We start from the raw sequence: 11,275 nt of genomic DNA, 5'->3' as shown, positions 1-11,275 counted from the left end.
CATGATTATAATGCTGTAAGAAATTTTTAAATCAGCAAAGTAGTTTCACAGCCTATTCAATGCAAACAAACAAATAATCAAATTCTTCCTCTTTCTAATTAGTATAAATTTCATAAACAATAAAATTATTAGAATTTGGCTAATGAAAGTAGAAACTGAAACCACCCGCCAAATTTTAAAAAATCGGAGTAAATTCTCAAAATTATAGTGCAAATATTGGAATAACTGAGTTTAACACTTATAGTATAGGTAATAATGTATTCACAAAGAAAAACTAATCTAAATAAATTATGAAAACACATGTTTTTTTTATTTGTTTATATGATTTTTAATTTGGCGGGCAATTTCAGTCTCTACTTTCATTAGCCAAAATTTACAACCGAATGCGATAACATAATATTACTTTTAGGCGAATCAATAGAGCATTTACCCTCTACCTCCTCAGAAACAGCTCTGATTTTGATGATTATTTTTGTTCAGTTTGTTTCTTCATATCATTTGAAATCAGAAACCTTTTGGAGTGAGGATGGAACGATTTATACTATTTAACAATAGTTATGCTATTTATATAATAAATAATTAAAAAACAAACACTACCAAAAACACAAAGTTATGCAGTAAACTAATAAGCTGAAGAAAACATTATAATATTTTCTATCTACTGATTACTGAAGCCGGTGCCAATTGTACAATTAATGGGTAGGCAATCAATCGTACCGTTTTTTTCCACCTTAAGGATTCGAATTGTTTTCCGAAATTTATATGGGACCTACTTCGAAATAAACCCTTTACAAAAAGTAAAGAATTTTCAAAATCGGTCCACTCAGTAAAAAGTTACGCATAGTTTAACATTACAATAAATGGGAAAACAATTATTCATCTTCTATTTTCCTACTATTAGGTTTGAAATTGTTTTCCAACATTTTATGAGACTTAGGAATATACCCTTTCTATTAAAATAAAGAATAATCAAAATCGAACCACCCAATAAAAAGTTAGGCTTGGTTTTACATTAAAATTAATGAGAAAACAATCAATCGCACATTTAGGATTGGAATTGTTTTTTAAAATTTATATGGGAGCTTTACAATCAATATACCTTTACAATCTATAAAGAATTTACGAAATCGGACCACTTCGTAATAAGTTACGCATATTTTTACAATACAATTAATGGGAAAATAACCAGTCATCTCTTGTTTTTTTAAAATTTATAATGATTTGGGACCATTGTCGGAATATACCCTTTCTATTTAAAACAAAGTTATTCAAATCGGAATTCGAAGACATGCTTGGTTTTAAACTAAAACAATCAAGAATGATCAATCAAAAGAATTATCAAAATCGGACTACTCATGTTAACAGTTATGCTTGGTTTTACATTACAAAAACAGGGGATGATTGATTGTTTAACCATTAATTTTAGTATACAACCAAGTATAACTTTTTATTGAGTGGTCCGATTTTGATAATACTTTTTTTATTATAAAGGGTTCATTCCGAAGATAGTCTTTTAAAGATATGAAAAAGCAATTCGAACCCTATAGCTAGGAAAACAATAGATAACTAATTGTCGGCCCATTAATTGGACCATTGGCACCGCCTTCAAAGTGATCAATAGATAGAAAATATTATAATATTTTCTTTCGTTTGTTAGTTTTCTGCATAAGTTTGTATTTTTGAAGTCGGTTGTATTTAAAAAAAAATATGTATAAATAGCATAGATATTTTTTAACAATTTAAATAATTTCGTCCATCAAAACATTTCTGATTTTAAATAACATAAAAAACATGACTTTAAAAAAAAATCATCAAAGTCGGAGCTGTTTCTGAGGACTTCCAGCATATGCTTGTTTTATTTATTATTTGATTCCATTATTTCTTTCATAAAAATGTGACATTTTTCATTATGAGAAGTACAGACATAAAGAGACGAATTTTAGTATTCCAAAGAATCATGGTGCAGGTGCCTGGTCCATTGATTATAATTGTTACATCAATTGTTGTGACCTGTAATAGAAAATTTCATTTAACATGACTTTTTAAAATGCACTGAAAATAAATATTTACATAATTATATATAATAAGAATTCCTATTCTCTTCAGGGACATCAAACAAATTTTTAGTCTATTTTCTGCTCCATTTACAAAAAATCATTTTAGGAAGCTCAGCTGTAACCTTGAAAAGTATAGAAATATGGATATTTTGTTACATTATTTACAAGCGGACGCCCGCTACTTCGTCTATGTGGAATTCAGTTTTTCACAAACTTGCACACAAACTTAAAGAGAAATTATAATGTGTTTATTTCAGTTTTTAAAAACAAAACTGTAAGTGTATCTAGGAAACATGTAGTTCATTGTTATTAAGCAGGTCAAAACTACCTTGTTGGTTCAGTAGCTAGCCCATGTGTTTTGATGATCACGAGATCCTGGTTCTGTCTTTAAGAGATACTGAGTTTTTGCTTCTGCTAACAAATTCTTAGTTTGGAGTTGGGAAGTTGGTGGTGTCACACCCCCGTGCCTCAGAGAGCATGTTAAGCCGTCGAACCCGGTCATTATCATTAACATTTCTGATAGTGATCATTAATCAATCTAATAATATCAACCTAAGCCGAATGAATAAAGCAAGTTACCTTGTGCTATTTTGCAAAAATGCCAGCAGCAACGTGGCTGCAGTAGTGTGACTCGGGACGGGTACAGCTAGATCTTCATCTTTTATTTCTATCTCATGATATTTAACAATATATCTTCATTTTACAGCACCTGCAAAAATAAATCAGAAGTTATACATTTTACATAACTATTATTGCATGCACTACACCTGCAAAAATAAATAAGAAGTATACATTTATGGGGTGTAAGGGGGAGGCTTGTACCAGTCAGCCTCTCCAACTGCCAACATCACCTGCACGTGGTACACCATGCAGATTGACCGACGAGGCTCTGGCGACCGACTAATGGCGGTTTAACCATTCTGATTCAGCTAGACTTCACAAGTACCACAGACCGGTGTCAGGCAGCAGCGATACCGGTGCGAGAAGTCTAGGCCTGCGAATGACCAACCCGCATTGCCCAGCGTGGTCATTTATGGGCATTACCTTGCAATGTATAGTAAAACACAACAAGATCCATGCAAGAGGCCTATGTCCAGCAGTGGACGTCTATCGGCTGATAAGGTATACATTTTACATAATTATTATTGTTACCAGTTAAGAGGATAATCCCAGAGGATGTTGCTATTTCGTGATCTAAACCAGACATTTTCCTTTAGCATAGTACTTGTAGAGCTTACTGTCCCGTGGGAGACTAACATTCCAAAGGACCACAGTATAAAACTGAATAAATGTTATGACCTAACAAATGAACTAACTAAAATGGCTATATGGTTAGTCTGTACGCCGTAGAGAGGTGCGAGAGGATTACCAGCAAAATCTCTCCATAATTTGCTTAGAGACCTTGGTCTCTCTAGAAGTGCAGATTTGGGTTACCAAATTTGGCAGACCTTACTACGCAGGGAGAACAACACGAGCAGAGAAGGGGAGTGTTAATCAATTGTCAAGGAATTCTTTAACCTTACGTCCATTGATCACAAGTCCAAGCTCTGCTCAGCGTTTTTCTCTCTGCCACGTGATGGACACCCACATGGTGAATCCATGAATTGGTAAGATATTCGTCTCAAAAAAATCATGTTGTACACTAAAATAATTTAGTTGAGTAGGACAATGACCGCGTGAAATACAGTTTTTCACAAATCTCCCTTGATTTTTTCAGGAATAAAAGTTAATTTTAGTGAAATTTATCAATAGTTTTTTCAAGTGATTATAATTATATACACAATACTAAAATGCAAACAAGGTCTTTTAAATTTTTCGTCTGTCTGTGTTTCTGTTTCTCTGGGATAATCTTTGGAACGGCTGAACCGATTTTAATTGGACTTTCATTGGAAGATAGAGGAAGTTATTGAGCAATATTTAGGCTACTTTTTATCCCAGAAACATGGTTCCCGCTGGATGTTCAAAAACTGAACATCACACGGTTGAAATCGCGGGCGTCCGCTAGTATTATAATATTGGTTAGCCAATGTGGTTTTGGATAACGAGGTCGTGGCTTCGAATCCTGGGTCAGGCTATCAGATACTGAGTTTTTCTTTCTTCCAAGAAATTTACAGTTCTCAGCCTGGAGTTGGTAAGTTGTTTGTATTACACTCCCGCGCCTCGTCCAGGTCATTATCATTAACATCTGATAGTGATCCACAATGAATTTCACTTTATCTCCCTTAGCTCACCAACCTTTATTGTAGCAGTGTGGTGGGTCTAAGCTCCCTAACCCCTTTTCTATAAGGTCTGGCTCTGTAGTGTCGTTAAAATAGGCTGATAATAACGATGAAGCAGGTTACCTTGTGCTATTTTGCAAACATGCCAGCAGCAACTGTGTGGCTCAGCACTGACTGGCACAGCTAGACCTTCATCTTCTATTTTGCTACACCTGAAAAATTCAACATAAAGAATAAATTTTATGTATTTTCACCAGTTAAAAACAAATGAAAACTAAAATAATTTTATTAAGTGAATAATGTGAAGAATAGATTATGAAAAAAAACATAAGACTCGAATTGAGAACCTCCTTCTTTTTTTGAAGTAGGTTAAAAATGTGAAAAAAATTCAGTTAAATTCTCATCTTGGAGTTGGGAAGCCTTTAATCCCGATTATTATCATTAGCATCAGATCATCATCATCATCATCATATCAGCCGATGGACGTCCACTGCAGGACATAGGCCTTTTGTAGGGACTTCCAAACATCACGATACTGAGCCAACTGCATCCAGCGAATCCCTGCGACTCGCTTGATGTCGTCAGTCCACCTGGTAGGGGGTCGGCCAACACTGCGCTTACTAGTGCGGGGTCGCTATTCCAGCACTTTGGGACCCCAACGTCCATCGGCTCTTCGCACTATGTGCCCCGCCCATTGCCACTTCAGCTTCGCAACTCGTTGAGCTATGTCGGTGACTTTGGTTCTTCTGCGGATCTCCTCATTTCTGATTCGATCACGCAGAGATACTCCTAACATAGCTCGTTCCATCGCCTGCTGTGTGACTCTGAGCCTTCTTATGAGGCCCATAGTTAGCGACCAAGTCTCGGAACCATAGGTCATCACTGGCAACACGCACTGTTCGAAGACTTTTGTCTTCAGGCACTGAGGAATTTCGGACGAAAAGATGTCGCGAAGTTTCCCGAATGCAGCCCAGCCGAGTTGGATTCGACGGTTCACCTCTTTCTCGAAATTGGACCTACCTAACTGGATCATATGTCCTAGGTATATGTATTCGTCTACAATTTCGAGTGCAGCGTTCTCAACTATAACTGGGTGGAGCGATACATGAGCATTACACATTATTTTTGTTTTGCCCATGTTCATTTTCAGGCCCACCTGTTGAGAAACGCTGCTGAGGTCATTGAGCATGGTACTAAGGTCATCCAGAGTCTGTGCCATGATGACTACATCATCCGCGAACCGCAGTTGAGTGATGTACTCGCCATTGATGTTGATGCCAAGTCCGCCCCAGTCCAGAAGCTTAAAGACGTCTTCCAATGCGGCGGTAAATAGCTTCGGAGAGATCACATCTCCCTGACGCACTCCTCGCTGCAACTGGATTGGCCTCGTAGTCTGATCCTGAATACGGACTGACATAGTGGCGTTTTCGTACAAGCACTTCAACGCTTGGATATACCTGTAATCAATTCGGCATCTCTGCAATGACCTTAGCACAGCCCAGGTTTCCACCGAATCGAAGGCTTTCTCATAGTCCACAAACGCTAAGCAAAGTGGCTGGTTATACTCGTGAGTCTTCTGTATAACCTGCCGCAGCGTATGGATGTGGTCTATGGTACTAAAGCCTTTTCGGAAACCGGCTTGTTCGGGAGGCTGGAAGTCGTCAAACCTATTAGCATCAGATAGTGGTTATTAATTAATTGAACATTATCACCCTAAGCCCTCCAACAGCATTGGAGCAGTGTGGTGGGTCTCAACTCCATAATCACTTTTCTATAAGGCCTGGCCCTGTAATGCCGTTAAAATAGGTTGATAATAACGATGAAGCAGGTTACCTTGTGCTATTTTGCAAACATGCCAGCAGCAACTGTACTGTGTGGCTCAGCACTGACTGGCACAGCTAGACCTTCATCTTCTATTTTGCTACACCTGAAAAATTCAACATAAAGAATAAATTTTATGTATTTTCACCAGTTAAAAACAAATGAAAACTAAAATAATTTTATTAAGTGAATAATGTGAAGAATAGATTATGAAAAAAAACATAAGACTCGAATTGAGAACCTCCTTCTTTTTTTGAAGTAGGTTAAAAATGTGAAAAAAAATTCAGTTAAATTCTCATCTTGGAGTTGGGAAGCCTTTAATCCCGATTATTATCATTAGCATCAGATAGTGGTTATTAATTAATTCAACATTATCACCCTAAGCCCTCCAACAGCATTGGAGCAGTGTGGTGGGTCTCAGCTCCATAATCACTTTTCTATAAGGCCTGGCCCTGTAATGCCGTTAAAATAGGTTGATAATAACGATGAAGCAGGTTACCTTGTGCTATTTTGCAAACATGCCAGCAGCAACTGTGTGGCTCAGCACTGACTGGCACAGCTAGACCTTCATCTTCTATTTTGCTACACCTGAAAAATTAAACATAAAGAATAAATTTTATGTATTTTCACCAGTTAAAAAACAAATGAAAACTAAAATAAAAACATAGAAGTCCGTTAAAAATAATTCAGTTAAATTCTCATCTTGGAGTTTGGAAGCCTTCTATCCCGATTATTATCATTAGCATCAGATAGTGGTTATTAATTAATTGAACATTATCACCCTAAGCCCACCAACAGCATTGGAGCAGTGTGGTGGGTCTCAGCTCCATAATCACTTTTCTATAAGGCCTGGCCCTGTAATGCTGTTAAAATAGGTTGATAATAACGACGAAGTAGGTTACCTTGTGATATTTTGCAAACATGCCAGCAGCAACTGTGTGGCTCAGCACTGACTGGCACAGCTAGACCTTCATCTTCTATTTTGCTACACCTGAAAATTTAAACATAAAGAATAAATTTTATGTATTTTCACCAGTTGAAAAACAAATAAAAACTAAAAGAATTTTATTAAGTGAAAAATGTGAAGAATAGATTATGAAAAAAAAACATAGACTCGAATTGAGAACCTCCTTCTTTTTTTAAAATCGGTTAAAAATGTAAAAAAAAATTCAGTCAAATTCTCATCTTGGAGTTGGGAAGCCGATAGCAAAATTTCACATATTTTCACCAGGTTAAAAACAAACAAAAACTAAAAGAATTTTATTAAGTGAAAAATGTGAAGAATAGATTATGAAAAATGTAAAAAAAATCAGTTAAATTCTCATCCTGAAGTTGGGAAACCTTTAATCCAGATTATTAACATTAGCATCAGATAGTGGTAATTAATTAATTGAACATTATCACCCTAAGCCCACCAACAGCATTGGAGCAGTGTGTTGGGTCTCAGCTCCATACCTCCTCTACTATATGGAGACAATGATAAATGATGGATGTGTAGGATTAAAATAGCTTCTATGAAACATAACCTATTTTAACATACCTATTGCCTGGTTTCCATCTGTTAATGCTATATTTGCTAAGCATTGTGTGTTAATATTATTTTATTCTATTGTCTTCTTTTAAATTATCTTCTTGAAATTTCTTAGTCTGGCTTGCAAGTAATGCTACATTTTGAACTCATTTTTTGTGAGTTTGTTGGTACTGAACTTCTGCGAACATTGTTTATTTTTGAAAGCTTTGATTGCTTTTTGAGACATTGTGTAAATATTTTTTATATTAAAAACCGTCGTCATGCGGGTAAAATTCATGTGAAGAAGCAGGATTGCTGAAAGCATTAGGTATATATTTTAATTTGAATACATAATAAACTCTTTTTATTTATCTCTCTCTCTCTAACTGCTTTATTGGTTCAGTGTAACTATCATGAAATTCTGAGTTTGAGTCCTGGGTTGGTCTATGAAATATTGAGCATTTCCTTCTTTCAAGAAACTCACAATAAAAATCTATACTGATATGTATTCAACCCATTTTTAAATTAAATGTCTTAAATGGTGAAGCATAACATTGTGAAGAAACCTGCATAACTGAGAATTTTCTTAATTGTCTAGGTGTGTGAAGTCTGCCAATCCGCATTGGGCCAGCATGGAGGACTAAGGCCTAACCCCTCTCGTCCTGAGAAGTGACTCGTGCTCAACAATGAGCCGTAAATGGGTTGTTAATCTATACTAATATTATAAAGAGGTAAAGTTTGTAAGTTAGTCACATTTTTTAAATGGGGTAATTTTCGGAACTACTGGTCCGATTTCAAAAATTCTTTCACCAGTAGAATGCTACATTATCGGGGAGTGCTATAGGCTATATTTTATATTAGCATGATATATATTCGCCGAGTTAACACAGTCATACAGGTCGGACCGAAAATCCTCTTAAGCAGACTTATTCGCATGCGCTGCCTTAACCATTGTGTAAAATTGAAATTAATGTATGGAGGCTTTATGTATCTTTAAAAGTTCTACAAAAAAAGTCCGCGACACCATATATCTATCTTCTATATATTAGCAGATATAGTACCTTTTGTGTTTTTAAAATTATAAATTTTATATACTTAGGTTTGCGTCATTATTTATGCTACTTAACTTAAATCCTTATCAAAATAAATTATTTAATAATCACAAGGATATTATGGAGATAAGATTTGCCCTTTATAGTATGTTAATTAGTTTTGGAGATAATACAAAATTTCTCAAAGACGCAGAAAGTCCGCTACATGACGCCCCGCGCTTTCCATTACGTAGTTCCCGCTCCTGTGTGAATATGGGAATCAAACATAGCCTATGACACTCGCAAATAACGTAGCTTTCTATTGATAAAACAATCTTTCAAATCGGTCCAGTAGATCCAAAGATTATAATTTTAGCATAGAAGTTTCTACTTTCCTTTGTCATCGCACCACGCTCATATTTTCTATTTTTTGTCTGTCTGTTTGCCTTTTTTTTGACCGGGCATCACGCTGATACTACAGAATGAATTCAAATGATACTTAAGACGATTTGAGACCATAATACGTAGAAGGATAATAGGATACTTTTTGTCGTGAAAACAAAATCAGAATTGGGTGAAGTAGGGGTAGAAAGTTTGTACGGAAAGTCCTTAATTTTTTTAGTTACAAGGTATAAGTTATAAAACTTGCAAAATAGAATGTGAAATAGGGGTTGAAAGTTGACATCGATTTTTACGCGAAGTCGCGAGCGTCCGCTAGTATGTATTATAAAGAGGTAAAGTTGGTGGTGTTCTAGCAGGTAAACTCTGGATCTACTGAACCAATTTTGAAAATTCTTTTACCACTAGAAAGCCACGTTATTTCTGAGTATCATAGGCTATATTTTATCCGCGTATTCTCAAACTGCAGAAAGTTGGTTAATATTAAGTAGTTAGTAAAAGCTCAACTGAATGAGGAATGTTCATAAATAAATTATATATACTTAATATTCTTTATAAACTCCAAGCCCAGCAACCGATACTGATAAATGAAGGATTAGTAGGATTAAGTAGCATCTACAGGGTGCTCAGGAGTATTTCCCATAACTCTAGGGTAGCTCCAAGTTCTAAAAGGAAAATTAATTTAAAATGTCTAAGGAACATGTGTATTAAAAAACTTTAATAAAAACAAGTCAACCGACTTCAAAAACATACTTACTAAACTAAAAAACGAAAAATAACATTATACTAAGTTCTATATATCATATTATGTTCTTACTGATGATCAGTTTGAAGGTGGTGCTAGCCCAATGATGTATTAATTCAAGCCATGTAAGAATATCATAAATATTTAGGTTTTTCAGACAGTGTTCTTTCATGTAGTTCTTTCAGTAACAGCTTAAATTAAAACAACACCGGTTTAGCACAGCCTTCAAACTGATCATCAGTTAGAACATAATATGATATGAACTTAGTATAATATTATTTTTCGCTTTTTAGTTTAGCCAGTATGTTTTATGTTTTTGAAGTTGGTTGAATTTCTTTAATTAAAATTTTTTATTTTTCCATTTTTAGTGAAATCATCCTAGATATTGATCTAGCGCCAAAGGTATGTCGCTATGAGTCGTGATAAAACATTGTATTTGATTGCCTCTGACTTAGAATCAAACTAATTACTACTGTGAACCATCGAGAAGTTCCCTTAACCGTCCTTCGTCTTCATTACCAGACCCCTAATACAGTCACAACCCATCTAGGTGGAAAGTTCTCATCAATACAAATTTATCAACACATGGTAGCTACTGTGAACAATCGAGGAGTTCCCTTAACCGTCCTTCGTCTTCATTACCAGACCCCTAATACAGTCACAACCCATCTAGGTGGAAAGTTCTCATAAATACAAATTTATCAACACATGGTAGCTACTGTGAACCGTTGAGGAGTTCTCTTAACTGTCCTTCGTCTTCATCACCAGACCCCTAATACAGTCACAACCCATCTAGGTGGAAAGTTCTCCTCAATATAAACTAGTAGCTAAGGTAGCTCCTATAAGTGGACTTGTCAACACCTTAAATTTATGAGAAATAGTCCCGAGCACCCTGTATAAAATGTAACTTAACTATGCCTAGTTTGTTTCAGCTGATGCTATATTTATGAACAGCACCAATACATATAAATAAAATTTAAGTTTATGTCTGTGATTTCAAAATAACTGTGTTTTCTCAAGTGCCTATATACAATACTGACATACAGTCATACTTCTTTAAAATGTTCATCTGTTTGTTTGTTTGAGCTAATCTCTGGAACAGCAGGGTCATTTTAATGGGACTTTTACTGGAAGATAGAGAAGATTATTGATCAACATCTACTTAATATTTTGGCCATTACTTGTTATTTAACATGGGCGTACACTCACAACCACATAGACACTGATAGACATCCATGCTCATCACACTAATATGATGAGTTCAATTGCCACAACTGGCTGTGGCGTGTAGATGCAAAGAGCAATGATGCTATCTACTGCATCACTGGAGAGCTGTTGCTGGTGTTATATCCTTATATCTCAGAGAGTATGATATGCTATATATCCCAGTCATTATCATTAACACCTGATAGTGATCCTTTTATAATTTAACTTTATTACCCCAAGCCTATCAACCCACATTGGAGCAGTGTGCATTTTACAGTAGGTGTTTA

At 35.6% G+C, this 11,275-nt stretch overlaps 1 long non-coding RNA gene across 1 annotated transcript; it reads right to left on the bottom strand.

Annotated features, from left to right (window-relative positions):
* Positions 1-180: 180 nt before the first annotated feature.
* LOC128198799 (uncharacterized) lies at positions 181-11,275 on the bottom strand. The gene is made up of 7 exons (XR_008251501.1): positions 7,638-11,275; positions 7,000-7,088; positions 6,597-6,685; positions 6,110-6,203; positions 4,400-4,488; positions 2,637-2,766; positions 181-2,010 (listed from the first exon to the last, which is right to left on the bottom strand). It is a non-coding gene; the product is annotated as an uncharacterized LOC128198799 (long non-coding RNA).

The sequence above is a fragment of the Bicyclus anynana genome, chromosome 15, assembly GCF_947172395.1.
Source record: "Bicyclus anynana chromosome 15, ilBicAnyn1.1, whole genome shotgun sequence".
Lineage (NCBI taxonomy): Eukaryota > Metazoa > Arthropoda > Insecta > Lepidoptera > Nymphalidae > Bicyclus > Bicyclus anynana.
This window is presented reverse-complemented; position numbering and strand designations above follow the sequence as displayed.